Genomic DNA, 15,043 nt, shown 5'->3' with positions numbered 1-15,043 from the left:
GGAATGGGAATGGACCAATATTTTGAGTCACCCATGTGACTATATAAGTAGAAATATTTGTGCTAAAGAAACAAGGAAAATTTTTATTGTTCTAGAGTGTGTATACTTTACTATCAACCACATACTGACTAAATAAGACAGCCATCCACAATTTTCTTCCACCAAAAAGGATGAATTCTGTACTCTTACCCAACCCTGCCTTCCATCAGTAACCAGTTATAAGAGGGGTTCTTAACCATTTTTGTTCCAAGGACCCCTTTGCCAGTCAGGTAAACACCATGGATCCCTACTCAGAATGTAGCAGCAGATAATTTTATGACACTCAACATCGCCATGTCTTTAAATTAAAATTTTCAATTCAAACTCAAAGACCCCCTGAAAACCTGCCCTGAAATCTCCACAGACCCTGGTGTAGAGCCCCTGATCTACAGTGATTTTCAGCATGCTCTGGAAGCAAAGAGGGTTCCTCATATCTGGCATGCTAGTTGAAAATTGTTGACAAGTGAATTATCTCCTTTCTGCCATTTTATTCCCATCTACTGTTGCTATCATTAAGATAAAGGCTTAAGCAAAAAGGACTGAGCGTGAATATTTTAAAAATGCAGTTGCATATTTTCATGCAAAAACAGACACTAGTAAAACAGGTATAATTATAAACTTAAATTAATGCTGTCTAAATTAACTGAAGAACCTAGCCTTTACAGGCCCAAAATTTTACCTTAGGCCCTCTGTTTATTCATAGCATTTATTTTAGGAAATTCAAATTCTCCCCATATGAAATTTTTCCTGGCAGACCTATCTCTGGGAATAAATTGAGAACACTGTTACACAATGACATGACCCAATTTGAAAATCCTTAATGCATTATGCCAAAGATTACCTTCAACAAGTAAAGGACACTTTTCCTGTCTCACATGACAGACACTCCATTAATCATAATATGACACCAGGATAATGGATCTACTGGAAATCACACATACAAATACAGATCCTGACTAAAAGGAATCCTGCCAAGTAGTCCTATCTTCTGGTAATGCAAATTTAATACAGGGTGTTGAGCCATGGGTCCACATTACTCAACAAAAAAAATGTTCTATCAGACTCCTGGACTAATTATGGGGAGTTAAAAATTCAACTAGCCAGGAAGGGAAGTAGGCAATGTCACAAAGTAGACTACTATTCACAAGGTGACAGATAAAATAATAGCATAGATGCTACCTTACTAATATTCATATAAAATCTTTATATTTCATTATGCTTTGCCCTCGTACCGGCTTAGAAAGACAATGTCATTGTCTGTTTCTACAAGGACTTTTCAAAGGAATGTAACCTTATAGACTGTTTGAATTGTCACTATAAACCCTGATATATGCACATTGCAAGGGACCCCACAGTTCTACCCATAACAAATTTCTTTTTTATCCCAAATGGTTCACTCTCTTCAGATCAAACTGCACCATGTTTCATATCAGATATGAATACTAGACCCAAGTCTTCTTTACTCTTCTTTACTCTGCTTCAAAATTTCTTGGACCTGGAACCTTGTAACCAAGAATTAAGAATTAGCTTAAATTTAAATTTATGAATCATTATACAGATGTTTTTTTCCCTTATTTTTTCACTATATTATAGAATAGTCTAAAGCTAATACCTGAAATTACCGAAACTGGCTAGGTCAACCTCACCTTTCTTTATGGTTATTTCAAATTAGGCACACCCTTGTGTACACATACTATTGTGATGGTTATTACAGTCTGATCTTTTGTTTATGGTTATTTGAAAACTAGGCTTGTGTATATTTACTATTGTGATTATAACTACTCCACCCTCCCTGTTTGAAACCATAAAAACCCCAAACTCCTCAAAATCAAGGGGGCAGATTTTTGGGCCCTTGCTAGACCAATGATCTCTCTGCTTGCCTAGCAAATAAACGTTCTCACTTGGACACCCAGTGTCTCAGGAATTGGTCTTTAAAGTGTATTGGAAGGAAACAACCTGTTTTTGCTCAGTGTAAACCACACAATAGACACAACTGATTGAGAGAATTATAAAGATATCATAGAAGAGTTTGGAAAACTTGCCATAATAGTCCACATACCTCCACAAACTACAAGTTACATTAACAATGCATGTCTACTTCCAGGTTTAGGTTACTGGATCTGCAAAATATTCAAAATACAAATAATTTCCAGTAAGCTTTTCATTTATAGTCTCAATAAGACAGACCCTTGGATACTAAGGACAAATGATAGTATTCCTACTAATAAAAATATAAACAACATCACATTGACTGTATTTACATTGTTCTGCCAGGCAATAATTTTTTAAAATTTTTTCTAAGATTTACTTTATCTATTTCTCCCCCACCCCATTGCCTTGCACTTACTGTCTGCTCTCTATGTGTTCTTCTATGTCTGCTTGTCTTTTCTTTAGGTGGCACTGGGAATTGATTCTGGAACCTTCCAAGAGTAGGAGAGATGTGCTCAAACTCTTGTGCAAACTCAGCTCCCTGGTCTGCTGCATCTCTTATTGTCTCTCCTCTGTGCCTCTTTCTGTTGCATCACCTTGCTGTGCCAGCTCTCTGTATGGGCCAGTTCTCAGCACTCCACTCAGGCCAGCTCACCATTGTGGCCAGCTTGCCTTTCAACAGGCAGCCCTGGGAATCAAACCCTGGACCTCCTATATGGTAGGTGGGAGCACAATCACTTGAGCCATATCCATTTCCCCAGGCAGTATTTTTGTTTTGGAAATGTTATCAGATACTTGACTGGGTTGTACCTTTACAGTTGATAAAATGCCTGGGCAATGTGCATTTGGTCACCTCACAGTCCCTAGGAATTTATAACAAATCTGAAACTTCTCACTGTACTACTCTCCTCAAGCTACAGTCTCAGAGGAAAGAGAATTTACCCAGGGAGGTAATGATTCTGGGTTTGGGTCTTTGGGCAGATTGCTGCTACCTTGGCTTGGGGCTAACACAAATGAAAACAGGATTAGAATCACAATAGGAGAAATTACTGTATCTACTGCTAAAGCTATAGGGGCACAACAACTCATTAGATTTAATAGCTTAACTTGTTACTTAATAGTTGAACAAGGAGGCATTTTTGTCATTGCCAACACCACCTGTTGTATTTGGGTACACACTTCTGTGGAAGTTAAGGTAAAATTAAATGAAATAATTAAATGCACTACATTACTTAAACAGGTAAGGCCTTTCTTTTGATCACTTTGATTTCACTTGGGTCAAAATATGGCAACTGGGCTTAGGCATATACTATGAGGTGGGCATTTGGCCCTTTTATCACTCATAATATTCATTATAATCTCCCTGGTGGACTGTCCCAAAGATTTGAATGTGTGTCACCAACCACTTGTGACCCAGCAAATGGTTTCTTTATGTCTGGGATGACCTAAAAATCATGATCATGTTAAAACTGATATCATGACCATCTATGAGCCCAACATGAAAACAACTAGCAAATATTACCCCAAGGCCTTAGGCAGTAAATGAAAACGGGTTCAACACCTAAAATTTTTATCACAACTCCCAATGGCTGACAGCCATATCAAACTGGGGTAAGTTAAATAAATTAAGTAGACCCTAGATGGAGACCTTTATGCTAAGCCCTACATCAGCAAACTGAATAACTTAATTCCTATCTCTTATAAGCGCTCCTTTCCCCAGTACAAGAAACATAACAGCCTGCCATAATTTGCCAGTTTTTCCTCTCTTCCTTCTTCAGGAATCTTGATCTGTTCTCTTTGTTTCTGTATAGAATTTTGTCCCCTGATCCTAAGATTTGTTTAATCTCCCTCACCCAGTGCCCCATTTTCCTTACACTTTTCATTTCTGGAACTCTCCAGTCCAGTAGGTGTTCAGTTTAATCCTCCCTCTCCGTTTTTCCTCTGTGAGACTTTTCTGCCTAAAGTTTCTTCCCTGCTAGGTTATCCTGCCTCGGATACTCAGACAGCGTCATTGCAGAAAGGTGGGACCCTCAGAAAGGTCCATTCTGCAGTTAGGGAATTCAACCCGCAGAAACTGGATATACTGAGTGCACCGCTCAGCCACAGCCAGTCTGCTAAGATTTTATTCCCTACCCCCCCCCCCCCCCCGCAAAATGGGGGCCCTTTTTCTTCCAGCACCCCGCAGCAAATTGTTCTCAGCACTGGGTCTCTGTGCCTGGATACGCACGGGGCCCCAGCTCACTGCTGTTAGTTCCTTGAAAATCTCTTTCCCGGGTGAGAGGGGTCCAGGCCGCTTGCTGCAGAGCCCAGAAGCTTGCAGGGCCCCCGCTGAGAGGGAAGCGAAGAGGACCAGCTGGTCCCGGGTAGAAGTTTCCTACCTGACACTTTTCTCTGTCTTCAATTCGCGTTTGTGGAGCCCCTCTCCAGTCTCTACCATCCTCCAGAGCATCTGCGGAGGTGTTTTCAGGGTATGGCTTCCGTCGCTGGTTGATGACGTCACCCCGCCGCCACAGTTTTGCTTTTTTTTTTTCTCAAGGGGTACCAGAGATTGAATTCATGACCTCTTACGTGGGAAGCAAGAATGTCCCATGATGATGGAGGAGGTTGTTGTTATGGGCTGATTGGGGTGAGGAGGTGGGGGGGGGGGCATATGGGGACCTCATATTTTTTTAATATAACATTAAAAAAAATAAAGACAAAAAAAAAAAAAAGAACTCACCCATTGAGCTACGTCCACTCTCCAATGAGAGTTGGTTTATTTCACTTTTTTGTTTTGTTTTTAGAAGGACCAGGCATTGAATCCAGGGCCTCATACATGGGAAGCAGGAAATTAACCGCTTCAGCTACATCTACTCCCTCATTAATTTTTTTCTAACTTTATCTCTACTTCAAAAAATAAAACAATATACAAAAGGAGGCTTAACAAATTATGAAAGCATTAATCTAAAAATTTCTCTCCGGTCACTTTTATCATATTTAATCCTAAAGCAAACTCAATTATTTCTCCAGTGTTCAGAAAGATACATAAATGAGCAGAGATTGGTTAAATGACATGACCCACATATCCTTTTTAATGGAGGAAATGAAGAAAAAAGTGTTTACTCATATTCACCTCTCATAAAACTAAACTCATTTTTTTTACCTCTAGCATTGATATAGTACCTCCTTTGCCTTTCCTACAAAAATATTACAATATTGTTGTGTAATTATAGTCTATATTAGTTGTATTTTTCTTATTTATCAACAAATTCTTAATATCTTGTAGTTGAAGAACATTTTTGCATTTATATTATTAAACAGAATCTTCATCTACCACCAAAATCACTATGTAGACTATCCTATAGCTGTCTTTCAATTAACATTAACCTCCCTAGACTACTTCTCTCAACTACAACCACAAGTTATAAATAAGCAGTGTATGCAATAGCCTTTTTAATGTGCTACTTTCAACTCTCTCCATTGCAACATATTTACAACTGACTTTATTAAACATTTTACGTACATTCCATACACCTTCCCCTTTTTAGTCAGCATTTTATCTCCTACTAACCTGTACTCTATAGTGTAATTACATAAGCTTACTAATAGTAGTTAGTCCATATCGGTGAGAACATACAATATTCATCCTTTTGTTTTTGCCTTCTTTCACTCAACATAGTATCCTCAAGGTTAATCCTTGTTGTCACATGCATCCTGATTTCATTTCTTCTTACATGTGAAGAGTATTATCTTGCAAGTTTATGCCACATTTTGTTTATCCATTCATTGTTTGATGGGCATTTAAGCTGTTTCCATCTTTCAGCAATTGTGAGTAAAGCCGCTATGAACATGGATGTGCAAATATCTGTTAGCACTCTTTCTTTCAGTCCTTCTGTATATATTCCTAGTTGTAAGATTGCTGGATCATAGAGTAGTTCTATATTTAGCTTCCTGAGGGACCACCAAATCATCGTCCACAGAGGCAACACCATTTACATTCCCATCAACAGTGAAAGATTGTTCATATTTCTCCACATCCTCTCAAACACTTGTAATTCTCTATCTTTTCAATAATGGCCATTCTGTATGGCTTGAAACATTATCACATTGCAGTTTTGATCATTTCCCTAATAGCTAGTGATGCTGAACATCTTTTCGTGTGCTCTTTTGGCCATCTGTATTTTCTCTTTGGAAAAAATGTCTATTCAATTTTTCTGCCCATTTTTAAATGTGGTTGTTTTTTGGTCATTGACTTCTGTGATCTATTTATAAAACATGGAAATAAAAACCTTGTTGGTTTTTCTCCCATTGAATATGCTGCCTTTTAACCTTCTTGAAAAATTGTTTAAAACACAAGAATGTTTAATTTTGAGGAAGTCATAAGTCCTTTTAATCTATTTTTTATTTCATTGCTTGTGTTTTGGGTGTAAGGGCCAAGAAACCACCACTTAACACAAGATCTATAAGTTGTTTCCCCACATTTTCTTCTAGGAGTTTTGTGGTTCTAGTTTTACATTTAGGTCCTTGACCTATTTTGAGTTAATTTTTGTATTAGGTGTGAGATAGGGATCCTTTCCTTTCTTTGAGATATGATTATCCAGTTTTCCCAGCTCTATTTGTTGAACAGGCTGTTCTGATTCATCTGGGTTTGTTTCACAGTCTTGTCAAAAATCACTTGACCATAGATAGAGGGTCTATTTTGGAACTCTTGATTTGATCCCATCAATCTATCTTTACACCAGTACATGCTGTTTTTTTTTTTTTTTAACCACTTTAGGTAAATAATATGCTTTATAGTCAGGAAGTGAGAGTCCTTCAACTTCATTCTTTTAGTTTAAGACAGTTTTGGTTATTCAGGGGCCCATAATTTCCAGATAAATTTGATAATTGGCTTTTCCAATTATACTAAAAAGGTTTTTTTTTCTTTTTAAGAACACTGATTGTTTTCTTTTTTATTTCTCTCCCCTTCCACCCCACCCCCCCCCCCCACCCAGGTGTCTGTTCTCTGTGTCTGTTTTGCTGCGTGTTCTTCTTTGTCTGCTTCTGTTGTTGTCAGCGGCACGGGAATCGTGTTTCTCTTTGTTGCATCATCTTGTTGTTGTGCCAGCTCTCCGTGTGTGTGGAGCCATTCCTGGGCAGGCTGAACTCTCTTTCGTTCTGGGTGGCTCTCCTTATGGAGAGCACTCCTTATGCATGGGGCTCCCCTACATGGCACAGCACTCATTGCACATCAGCACTGCGTGTGGGCCAGCTCCAAATGGGTAAAGGAGGCCTGGGGTTTGAACTGCGGACCTTCCATATGGTAGACGGACACCCTAACCACTGGTCCAAGTCAGCTATCAGCATTGCATTAAATCTATAGTTCAGTTGGTGTAAAATTGACATCCAAGTGATATTTAGTCTTCCAACACATGAACATGGAATGTTCTTCAATTTATTGAAGACTTCCTTGGTTTCTTTTAAAAATATTTTGTAGTTCTTTGAATGCAGGCCCTTTATGTCTTTGGTTGGTTATTCCTAAGTGTTTGATTCTTTTAGTCACTCTTGTAAATGGAATTTTTTTCCTACCTTCCTCCTCAGTTTGCTCTTTAGTAATATATAGAAACTGTATTGACTTTTTGCATATTAATCTTTTATTCTGCCACTTTGCTAAAAATGTCTATTAGTTCTAGTAATTTGGTGGTGTATTTTACAGGATATTCTAAGAGAGGACCATATCATCAGGGAATAGTGAACATTTTAGTTCTTTCTTTCTATTTGGGTGCCTTTTGTATGTTTTCTTGCATAATTGCTCTAGTTAGAACATCTAGCACAATACTGATTAACAGAAGAAATAGTGGACATCCTTGTTTTTTTCCCAATGAGATTGGGAAAAGAATGGTCTTTCACCATTCACTACAATGTTTGTCTTGGGTTTTTTAACATATGACCATTATCCTATTGATAAAGATTCCTTCTACCGCTATGTTTCAGAGAGTTTTTATCAAGAAGTGATGTGTTTTGTGAAAAGTCTTTTCAGCTCAATTGCAATAATCAAGTGCTTTTTATCTTCAATTTATTAATGAAGTGTAATACACTGATTTTCTTACAGTGAACCATCCTTGCATACCTGCTATAAAACCCATATGATCAGGGAGTAGATGTTGGTCAAATGGTTGAGTCTCTGCTTCCCACATGTTTAGTTCCCAGTACCTCTTAAAATTAATACAAACAAGCAAACAAATGAAAAAAAAACTAACTCAGGGAAGCCAATGTGACTCAGTGGCTAAGTACTGGTTTCCCATATACAAGGTCCTACATTCAATCCCTGGCACCAGTACCTCACACAAAAAAAACAACATATGATCATGATGCATAATTTTAATGTGCTTTTTAACTTGGTCAGGAAGGTTGTTTTTTTTTTTTGAAGATTTTTGCATCTATATTCATTACAGATATTTGTCTATAATTTTTTTCATAATACCTCTGTCTGGCTTTAGTATTGAGGTGATGGCTTCAGTGACAGAGTTTGATAGTGTTCCTTCCTGCTCAAATTTTGGAAGAGGTTGAGAAAGATCAGTATCAGATCATCTTTGAATGATTAGCAGAATTCACTGTGAAGTCAACTGGCCTTGGGCCTCTCATTTTGGGGGTTTCTGATGACTGTTAAATTTGTTTTACTTGTGTTTGGCTTGTTGAGGTCTTTGATTTCTTCTAGGGTCAGTGTGGGTTGTTCATGGATTTCTAGGAATTCATCCATTTCATGAATATTGTCAGGTTTGTTTGCATACAGTTAATATTATCTTTTTTTGATATTTTAATTTCTGCTCAGGTAGCATTAATGCCCCATCTCATTTCTAATTTTATTTATTTACATTGTCTGTCTTTTTCCTTTGTTTAAACTAGCTAATCTTCTCCAAGCACCATCTTTTGGTTCTGTTGATTCTCTCTTTTGTCTATTTTTATTAGCCATTTTATTTAGTCATGCTCTAATCTTATTGTTTCTTTTCTTCTACTCTTTTTGGGTTGGTTTGCAGCTCTTTTTCTAGTTCCTCCAAATGTACAGTTATGTCTTTAATTTTAGCTCTTTCTTCTTTTTTAAAGTAAACACTGAAGGATATAAATTTCATTGTGAACAGTGCCATAATTGTTTTAGGAGGTACAGGAGATTGAACTCAGGGCCTCATACATAGGAAGAATTTACTCAAACAATTGGGCTGCATCTGCTCCCCTATTATAAGTTTTTTTAAAATTTCCTTTATTTATGTATTTCTCCCCACCCCCTGTTGTTTTTCACTTACTGTGCCTGTTCATCATCCTTGATTCTATAGGAGGCACTGGGAGCTAAACCCCAGACCTCTGATGTGGGAGGGAGGTGCTTAATTGCTAGAGCCACCTCTGCTCCCTGCTTGGTTGTGTCTCTTATTCTGCTTTTCCTCCCCACATTTCGTGTTGCATCATCTTGTTGCATCAGCTCACCATGCCTTCCCATCACATCAGCTCACTGTCTTCTTTAGGAGGCACCAGGAACCTCTGCTCACACTTTTTTGTGTCTCTCAACATGTTTTTTCTTCTTGTGTCTCTTGTTATGTCAGCTGGCCATGCCCATCTATCATGCCAGGTCGCTGTCTTCTTCAGGAGGCATGGGGATCTGAAACAATGACCTCCCATGTGGTAGGCCGGAGCCCAGTTGTATGAGCCACATCTGCTTCCCTGTCATAAATTTTTATATGCTATGTCTCTGTTTTAACTCATCTTGAGATATTTACTGACTTTGCTTGCAATTTCTCCTTTGAATCACTGATTATTTAAGAGTGTATTGTTTCATCTAAATGTATTAGTGAATTTTCTTTTTTTCAACTTGTTATTAATTTCCAACTTAATTCCATTTTGATCAGAGACAGTCCTTTCTTTAATTTCAATCTTTGTAAATTTATTCAGATCTGATTCATGTCCCAACAAAAAGCCTGTCCTGGAGAAAGTTTAATGAGCACTTGAGAAGAATGTATATCATGTTGCTTTGGGGTGTAATGTTCTATAAATGTATGTTAGATCTATTTCATTTAGCATATTATTCAAGCTCTCTTTTTCCTTATTTATTCTCTATCCAGGTGTTTTATTCAGTTCTGAAAGCAGAAACACCAATTTCTCCCTCCAGGTTTGCCAGTGTTTGCCTCATGTACTTTGGGGAACTAAGTTAGGTGCATAAATATTTATTATTGTTATTTCTTCTTGTTTACTTTTCCCATTTATTAATATATAGTTACCTTCTCCATTCATTGTAACAGCTTTGCATTTAGAATCTATTTTGTCTGATATTAATGTCATTACTCCAGATCTTTTTTGATTACTACTTGCATGGAATAGCTCCTTCCAAACTTTCACTTCCAGGCTGATTGTGTCCTTGCATCTAAAGTGAGTCTTTGGGGGAGTTAGTGTAGATCAGTGGGTGAGTGCCTGTTTCATATGTATGAGGTTATGGGTTCAATCCCCAGGACTTCCTTAAAAAACTAAAAAAAAAATAATAATAAAGTGAGCCCCTTGCAGTAAAAAAACAGATGGCTCATATTTTCAATCCATTCTGTCATTCTATGTCTTTTGATTGAGAAATTCAGCACATTAACATTCAATATTACTATAAAGCTTTACTTATCTTGTCCATTTTATCCCTTGGATTTCTGTTGTCATATTTTACTATTTTCTGTCTTTTAACCCTTCCAGTAACCCTTAATTACTATCTTCATTACTAAACTCTTCTCCAAGTCTCTCACCCTTGTTGTTTCTTTTCAGCCTGTAACATACACTGTAGTATGTTTTGTAGAACCAGTCTCTTGGTGACATACTCTCAGATTTTCTTTGTCTGTGAAGGCTTTAAATATTTCTTAAGGGTAGTTTTGCTGGAGACAGAATTCTTGGCTGGAAATTTTTTCTTTCAGTACCTTAAATATATTGTGTAACTGTTTCCTTACCTCCATTGTTTCTGTGGAGACATCAGTCCTTAGACTTAATGAGGCTTCTATGTAAGTGATAAATTGCTTTTCTCTTGCTGCTCTATGAAACCTCTTTATTTCTTGCATTCTAAATTCTAAATAGAATATGTCTCAGATTAAATATATTCAGATTTATTCTGTTTAAGATATGTTGTAATTCTGGAATATTGATATTCATGTCTTGCATAAGGTTTGGAAAATTTTCAGCCATTATTTCCATAAAAATTATTTCTCCATTTTCTGTTCTCTTCTTCATGGAATCCTATAATGTGTTTGTGTGTTTCATGCTATTATACAATTCCTGGAAACCATGTTCAATCTTTTCAATTCTTTTCACTTTCTGTACTTCTGTCTTTTTAAGTTCAGATGCTCTGTCATCTACTTCACTAATTCTGTCCTCAACCAAATCAAATCTGTTATTATATGACATTAATGTATTTTTAATCTATTCTATTTTTTCTTTCATTTCTATATGTTATGTACTTTTCTTTACAGGCTTTAAAATTGTTCTTTATGCTCACACAGTACCGTCTTTTTTTTTTTTTATTCAAAATTCCTTTCTTTTTTGTTGTCTTTTTTAAAAAGATACACATATCACACAAAATGTTACATTAAAAATATGAGTTTTCCATATACCTGACTCCCCACCCCCCACTCCTCCCATGTCAACAACCTCTTTCATCGTGTGCCACATTCTTTGCATTTGATGAATACATTTTGGAGCACTGCTACACCACATGGATTATAGTTTACATTGTAGTTTACACTCTCCCCAGTCCATTCATTGGATTATGGAAGGATATATAATGTCCTGCAACTGATCCTGCAGTATCATTCAAGACAACGCCAAGTCCCAAAAATCCCCTCATATCACACCTCTTCTTCCCTCTCCCTGCCCCCAGCAACTCACATGGCCACTGTCTCCACATCAATGATGCAATTTCTTCCATTGCTAGAGTCACAATAGTTCTATAATAGAATACCAGGAAGTCCACTCTAATCCATATTTTCTTCCTCCATCCTGAGGACCCTGGGATGGTGATGCCCACTCCACCTATAAATCAAGAGGGGACTTAGGTCCCATATGACTGATGGATGTGATTCTCTTGCTTGGAGTTATGGGCACTCTCAGTTCCCTGGTGTAGTGGTTGACTATCCTCACCTCCCTGTTAGTAGACTTGGGTAAGTCCATTGAACAAGAGAGTATGTGTTGCAACTCTGCTGAGCTTCAGGGCCCAGTGGCACATGCACAGGGCAGAGATTCAAGTCTCCTGAGCATACACCAACTCCAGTGACAACCACAAGTTCAGTAAATGTGACAGAAGAGGCATGTGTAGAGAAGTCTCATCTGAGTCCAACCCCTTCACACTGAGGAGCACAAATTCCAAAGTAGGGCCCGCTGGCAAGGCACTGAACTCCAGAGTCATCTGCCATGACTGTAGAACCTGTGTATCTCTGTAACTCTCAAAAGCAGCACTACCCTGGATTGTATTTGTTTGGCTGTCTCTGGGATCCTGCTGAGACATAAATGTGACCCCTCTGATGACCTCCTGACTCATTTTGAAGTATCTTGACCAAATCAACTCATTTTTCTTTACCATTTACCTCTCTTACTCAAGGTCTTTTTCTCATTGCATTACCAGCTGGGATTGGTAGTAGTCTCTCAGTGCCAGGGAGGCTCCTCCCTGGGAGTCATATCATAGGCAGGTGGGAAGGTAGTACATTTATATGCTGAGTTTGACTTAGAAAGTGGCCACATTTGAGCTACATAGAAGCTCTCAGGAGGTAAATCATAGGCACACAGCAGCTCTAGGACACATAGAAATTTTAAGTACACAGGCTCATAAGGATGGGCTTATCAGCATGAATGGACCATCATTGGACCATCATTCTTCACTTCACTTTGCCCTTGTACTTGGGGGATTCTTTCTCTTCCATTGGGGAATGCAAAAAAGCTCCCCTGGATGGGAATTCAACACTCCCTCAATTTTCTGTGTGTACCGATTTTGGCTACCAACACTATCTCCTTTCCTTTACATCTTTCTATCTTCCATCTTCTGTTGTTGCTCTTACATTCCACCTCTCTTTGTTTAGCCACAAATTTTCTGGCATTTTATTTCCAGCTCCTCTATTTTGTTTTCTACTTTTATTCACTCTTTATGTTATTGTCCTTTTTTTACTCTTTCCCTCTCTCCTGATCACACTGGCCTTTTAATTCACACTGTATTCTTCTCAATATTCAGTTTCCATTCTCATTGTAAGAACTCCACTTTTTATTACTGTAACTCTACAGAACTTACATGAGTTTATTTATTTTTTACATTAAAAATATAAGAGGTTTCTTTATTATTAGCACTGCATTAGTGTGGTACCTGTGTTACAATTGATGAAAATAATTATACTATTAACCATAGTCCATAGTTTACATTAGGATTCACTCTTTGTGTTGCACATGAGTTTAATATTCATTCACTTAGTTCTTATATGGTTCTTCTGCTAGTATTTACTATCAATACTATTATTATACTATTTCTTTTCTTACCTCTGTTGCTTTCCCTGGCCCTAATCTTTTTCCTTTGGTCTAAGGAACTTAGACAACAACAAGGAAATAGAAAATAAAGAACAAATTATCAAAAGGAAGACTTAACACATGCACAGAAACAGCACCTAAATAAAACCTGAGACTAGAGAGAGAAGATAATCAACCAAAAAACCATCAACATAAAATGATGACCAGATAGCAACTGAAAAACACAAACCATACTAATAATCAAGAAGACATGGCCCAATACAATGAACAAGCTAAAAACCAGGAAGTGGAGCAAATCATTGAACAACTGATCAAAATTCTCCAAACAAATATCATGGTCCAACTTAATGAAGTGAAGGAACAGATTAGAATATAAAAAAAAAAAAATACTTGGAAAGCATACTTAAGAAATTGTAAACATATGCAAAAAGATAATGGATATGATGGTGATGAATGGCACAATCAAAGAAATAAAAAATACACTCCCAGCAAATAACATCAGATTTGAAGAGACAGAGAAAAGAATTAGTGATATGGAAACACAGTACATCTGAAATCAAACAGATAGTAGAATTGATAGATAAAATGATAGAAAAAATACACAGGGACTTGAAGATTTGAATGACAACACAAAATGCACAAAGATACACATTATAGGCATCCCAGAAGGAGAAGAGACAGGAAAGGGGACAGAAAGGGTGTTGGAGGAAATAATGGCTGAAAACTTCCCAAACCTTTTGAGGAAGATGGATGTACATGTCTAGGAAACACAACATACCCCAAACAGCATAAATGCCAACAGCACTATCCCAAGACATATGCTTGTCAAATTATCCAATGCTCAAGGCAAAGGAAAAATACTGAAGGCAACAAAAGAAAAGAGAACCATCATGCACAAGTGAAGCTCAATAAGATTCAGTGCTGATTTCACATCTGAAACTATGGAGGCAAGAAGGCAGTGGCATGGCATAGTCAAGGTATTAAAAGAAGAAATTTCCAGCCAAGAATACTCTATCCAGCAAAGCAGTCATTCAAAAATGTTGGAGATTTCAAAATATTCACAGATAAACAGAAACTAATAGAGTAAGCCAATTAGAAACCTGTCCTTCAAGAATTACTAAAGGGAGTTCTGCAGGAGGAAGGAATAAAACAGGAGAGACAGAGTTGGGGGAGAGTGTAAAAAAAAAACAAGTAAAAAGACAAAAAGAGAAATAAAAACAAAATATGACATACACAAATCCAAAGAAAATATGGCTAATATAAGTAATTCCTTGGAAGTATTAACACTGAATATCACTGGATTAAACTCACCTGTCAAGAGACACAGATTAGTACAATGGATAAGGAAATATGACCCATCTATATGCTGCCTACAAGAAACTGCCAGGGATTCAAGGAGGTTGAAAGTGAATGGCTGGAAAACAATCTTATAAGCAAACAATAAACAAAAAAGGTTAATATCAGACAAAATAGACTTAAAATACAAAGCTATTGTGAGAGGCAAAGATGGATACTACATATTAGTAAAAGGGATAATCTTTCAAGAAGAAAGAACAATCATAAACATTTATGCACCTAACAGTGTCATCTTAATATC

The 15,043-nt window shown here is 37.3% G+C and overlaps 1 protein-coding gene across 4 annotated transcripts in view; it reads right to left on the bottom strand.

The window, feature by feature from the left end:
• LOC131275863 (zinc finger protein 709-like) overlaps positions 1-4,460 on the bottom strand; it is a 45,683-nt gene extending 41,223 nt beyond the window's left edge. For 2 of the 4 annotated variants that reach the window (XM_071211503.1, XM_071211502.1), the window contains exon 1: positions 4,347-4,434. The gene's annotated coding sequence lies outside the window, so the exon portion shown is untranslated. Of the gene's footprint in view, positions 1-2,098; positions 2,160-4,346 lie in introns of all 4 variants that reach the window. The other 2 variants (XM_058287424.2, XM_058287423.2) reach the window with 2 other exon arrangements.
• Between the last annotated feature and the right edge of the window lie 10,583 nt (positions 4,461-15,043).

The sequence above is a fragment of the Dasypus novemcinctus genome, chromosome 24, assembly GCF_030445035.2.
Source record: "Dasypus novemcinctus isolate mDasNov1 chromosome 24, mDasNov1.1.hap2, whole genome shotgun sequence".
Lineage (NCBI taxonomy): Eukaryota > Metazoa > Chordata > Mammalia > Cingulata > Dasypodidae > Dasypus > Dasypus novemcinctus.
Note: the sequence above shows the minus strand (reverse complement) of the source record. Positions and strands in the feature narration are given on the sequence as shown.